This window comes from Eublepharis macularius, chromosome 7 (assembly GCF_028583425.1).
Source record: "Eublepharis macularius isolate TG4126 chromosome 7, MPM_Emac_v1.0, whole genome shotgun sequence".
Taxonomy (NCBI): Eukaryota; Metazoa; Chordata; class Lepidosauria; order Squamata; family Eublepharidae; genus Eublepharis; species Eublepharis macularius.
Window position 1 is genome coordinate 101,827,948 of NC_072796.1, and position 4,917 is coordinate 101,832,864.

General features: G+C 50.8%; 1 pseudogene; it reads right to left on the reverse strand.

Annotated features, from left to right (window-relative positions):
• Positions 1-389: 389 nt before the first annotated feature.
• LOC129333961 (uncharacterized protein K02A2.6-like) lies at positions 390-3,773 on the reverse strand (annotated as a pseudogene).
• Between the last annotated feature and the right edge of the window lie 1,144 nt (positions 3,774-4,917).

The following is a 4,917-nucleotide window of genomic DNA, read 5'->3' on the forward strand; positions in this document are numbered from 1 at the left end:
GAGTTTTCTTGCAAGCTAGAGTTCAACCAATACATTACACTCCTTCCCCCTAAGTCAAAACTGACCTTCTAACAAATATAGTCTTTCAGGTGACTGGGAGGAGTCCGAGTCCGCTGGGACCGCCGTATGGTCATTTGAGGCAAAGGACAATTTGAGTCTGTCAATGGAGCTGGAGTTGGTGTGGATGTCAGCCCATTACTTAAGTCCGCTTGGTTCCCAGGGGTAGTACTTGTCTCTGCAGCCTGTGGGCTGACTGTCGGTGCATTCCGTGGTATGGATTCACTGTCCGTTCCTTGAGCAACAGTGTCTTCCTGCACACTCAGCATTGGTACACTTTCTGGCCCCGTTGTCCTTGCGGGCCATCTGCGTCGCAGCTGGTCCACGTGTCGTCATAGTCTCCTGCCATCAGCCACGACAACGGCGTATGATACTGGTCCTGTTGCGGTGTCTACGGACCCGGGCACCCACGGTAGACGTCCGCTGTAGTCGCGGGCATATACAAGGTCTCCTGGCTGGAAGGTTCTCATCTCTCCTTCCGGCATGGGCCTTTCCTCGGGCAATAGGTTGGGGTGCAGTCTGTCCAGAGTCATGGTGAGCTTCCTGTTCATAAGTAGTTCTGTAGGGCTACGGCCTGTCGTGGAATGCAGCGTGACGTGTTGCTGTAACAGGAACACAGCCAATCGCGACTGCCAGTCTCCTTGGCTGATTCGCCGAAGGCTGTCCTTTGTTGTCCGCACCATCCGTTCTGCCTGCCTATTGGTGGAAGGGTGGAATGGAGCAGATGTGACTTGCCTGATGCCATTGTTGGCCAGGAACTGCCGGAACTCAGCTGATGTGAATTGTGTTCCGTTATCCGATACTACCGTGTCGGCCAAACCGTGCATTGCAAACAGCTGACGTAGGGCCCGAATGACCACAGCAGTAGTCATTGTAGAGACAGGGACAACCTCTAGCCACTTTGAGTAAGAGTCCACGACTATTAGAAAGGTTTGTCCCTGAAATGGCCCGGCGAAATCAATGTGTAGTCTGGACCAGGGTGCTCTTGCTGACTCCCACGGGTGTACTGGAGCTTGTGCTGGAGCTGGGCGTGTTTCTTGGCACAGCTGACAGGTGTGGACCCATTCCTCGATAGCCCTATCCATGCCCGGCCACCAGACATAGCTGTGTGCCATTGTCTTCATGCACATTATACCCGGGTGTCCACTGTGTAGTGCCTCCAGCACTTGTTGTCTGTTTGCTGGGGATTACAACTCGATTTCCCCATAGCAGACAGCCCTTGTGTACTGAGAGTTCATGCTGTCTAATGACGAATGGCCAAAACTGCTCGGCCAGCTGGCCCGATGGCCACCCCCTCCACACCCAGTTGAGTACGCGGCTGAGGGTGCGGTCTTTAACAGCATGTGTCGCTACATCGGAGGCTGTGAGTGGTGGACTCGGCAAGTCTTCCAGCAGCATGATGTGATGAGCTGGAGATGGGTCGGTCCCCTGGTCAGCCAGTGGCAGGCGGCTCAGGGCGTCGGCATGTCCCATCGCTTTGCCTGGGCGGTGCTGTAATTCGTAGGAGTAGGCAGACATGAACACTGTCCACCGCAGCATTCTGGGCAAAAGATTTGGGGCATTTGCTTGTCTGGAGCAAGTAATCCCAGAAGCGGTTTCTGGTCAGTTCCAATGAGGAACTTCCGGCCATAGAGGTAATCATGAAACATTTTTAGTCCAGCTACAATTGCCAGAGCCTCTTTGTCTATTTGGGCATAGTTCCTTTCCGCAGTTGACAATGTTCTCGAAAAGTAGGCGATGGGCGCCTCATGCCCAGTGGGCATTCTGTGGCTTAGGACAGCTCCGATACCATATGGGGATGCGTCGCAGGCAAGTACAATCGGTTTTTCCTCATCAAAGTGTGTCAGCACGCTTTCTGACGACAGTAGTTTTTTCACCACTTCGAACGCCGTGGCTTCTCTTCTGCCCCACCCCCAGGGGGTGGAGGAATCCAGGAGGCAGTGCAGGGGCTCTGCGACTGAAGCCTTATGTGGCAAGAAGGAGTGGTAGAAGTTTAATAGGCCCAGGAAGGACTGTAGTTCCTTCTTTGATCCTGGGGGAGGCGCACCCTTAACGGCCCGTACCTTTGTTGGTGTGGGGTGTATACCAGCTGCTTCAATGAGGAATCCCAGGAACTCCACACTTTCGACAGCGAACTGGCATTTCTCTCTCTTTACCTTTAAGCCAGCGTCCTGGAGTTTGCGAAGGACACAGCAAAGCCTCTCTGCAAGTGCGCCTTCTGACTCTCCCGCGATTAGAACATCATCAAAGTACGGAATGACGCCTGGAATCCCGCGTAGAAGTCCTTCCATGATGCCTTGGAAAATTCCTGGGGCAATGTTGATGCCGAATTGTAGTCTTTTAACATTGAAAGCCCCCCGGTGTGTCACGATCGTTTGGGCTTCGGCTGTTGCCTTGTCCACAGGTAGCTGTTGGTAAGCCTATGCCAGATTAAGCTTGGCAAAAATCTTTCCCCCTTGGAGCGATGCCAGGAGATGGCTCATGACCGGTACTGGGTAGGCATGTTGCTGCAGCGCTTTGTTGATTGTGCATTTATCGTCTGCACAAATTCGGACCACTCCATTGGGCTTCAGTGGGGTTACTATGGGAGTTTCCCATTTGGCGTGAGAAACTGGTTCCAGGATTCCCTGTTCGATCAGTCGATCCAGTTCCTCATCTATCTTTGGCTTGAGCGCAAATGGAACCCTGCGAGGCTTCAGGCAGATGGGGGCCATGGCTGGGTTTCGGTCAAACGAGACAGGCGGCCCTGTGTAATTGCCAAGGGCCCCGTCGAAGACTGCTGAGAACTCTCTGCATACTGATGCCACCTCCTCACGATGCAGCTGCTGCACGCCTGCAATTAGGATGCCGAGAGGTCGGAACCAGTCAAGGCCGAATAAGCTTGGTTGGTGGCCTTGAACTACCACTAATCGTAGTGAGCCTGTAAAGTCCTTGTATTTTATTTGGAACGTGCCAATGCCCATGATCGGCATGCAGCGGCCTTGGAAGTCTTTCAGCACCATGTCTGCTAATTCAAGACGAGGTGTGGATGACTTTCGGCATATCATCTGTAGTGTGCGCGAAGAGATGATGGATAACGCTGACCCTGAGTCGACTTCCATCTCACATGGCATGTTTTGGATCTTCACCATCACCTTTATTTTTTCGCTACTTGGAGGTTGTAATGCTTGCACCGATGATTCACTGGTCTGGGCTACATCAGCATGGCGTATTGTGATTGTGTGGCAGTCGCTCTTACGGTTTAATGCCTTTTTGTAACCCGGCGATGACTTGTGGCTGGACTTGGGTGACCCGTCTTGGTTCTTCGCAGAGCGGCAGGCACGAGCGATATGTCACAGTTTCCCACAGTTCCGGCATTGTGCATCCCGGAACCGGCATGACTTCCTCCAGTGAGGTCCCCCACAGCTTGCGCAAGGGGTGCCCTGAAATGCTGGGGGTCCCCTTTGTTTCTTGTCTTGGAACTTAGTTCTCAGTACTTCTTCCTCATCTTCCTCTGAGGAGGGCAGGTCCTCTACGCACCCCTGATGTACCTGTTCAGACCTGTGGGACGGCGGTGGAGTGTGCGACTGCTGGACCTCCTTTGCGGATTGTTCTGCCGCTTCAGCGGCAAGGGCCTCCTCATATGCCATTTTGAAAGTCAGCTCTTTCTTCGCAAACAGTAACCTTTGGTGTTTTTCATCCCGCAGCCCGCACACTAACCTGTCCCAAAGTGCCATCTCTAGGTCAGGGAAATTGCATTGCCGGGCTGCCTGTCGGAGGGCTGTGACAAATGCCGCTATGGATTCCCCTTGTGCCTGGTTGCGCTTGTAGAACGCGTGCCTGCTGGCTATTTCTGATGGCTGAGGTGAGAAGTGTTCTTTGAGTCTGTTTTTTATTGTGTCAAACGCTGTAGTTTGCAACGGGGCTGGCGCCACTATATCAAACGTGGAACACCCACACACGCTGAAGAACGTTGCTCTCGCGAGATCTGTGTCTTCAATCTTGTTCGCCTCAAGGTAGAAGTCGAACCAGGTAATGTATGATTCCCAGTCCTCGGCTGTTGAGTCAAACGGTTCCAAGTGGCCCTTAACGGCCATGTCTGCCCTCTGGACGAAGCGAGCATATGCCGGATGGCTGAGGCGACAGTTCCTCGCCGGCAAGTAATTTGCTCTGTTCTCGGGCTACCTTCCCAAGCTTAATATTCCAGCTCAGGTCTCGGGGCTGCCTACCCGAGCACCTTGTTAGTGATTTCACTCTGGTATTGGGGCTGCATGCCCAATCAGAGATCCCATCCTCGTCGCCAGTATTAAATAGTGGGTTCAGACTTGAGGTACATCAACAGTTCTTTATTTAGCAGGAACACACACACAACAACAACTGAACAGAACCCCTCAATTATATATATATATATATATATATATATATATATATATATATATATATATATATATATATATATATATATATATATATATATATATATATATACAGCAGCTCCGCCCTTAGAATAACTGATAGCCAATGAAATCACATACTTTACAATACCATCATTTGCATACCCCATATACAGTGTAACTTATTTACTTTTGAGATTCACAGTGCTTTATAACTACACTGTCACAACTGTTTTTACCTGTGTCAGTTGCTATTAAATAGTGGGTTCAGACTTGAGGTAAATCAACAGCTCTTTATTTAGCAGGAACACACACACAACAACAACTGAACAGAACAGATAGCATAGCCTTGAGTTCTCTTGCAAGCTAGAGTTCAACCAATACATTACAGTTACCATTACAGGACAGAGTACTGAATACTTACAGCAGTTAAGTGTTCCACTTACAGGTGGAACACAGGAAGAAGCAAAGCGACTCTTCTGTTGAT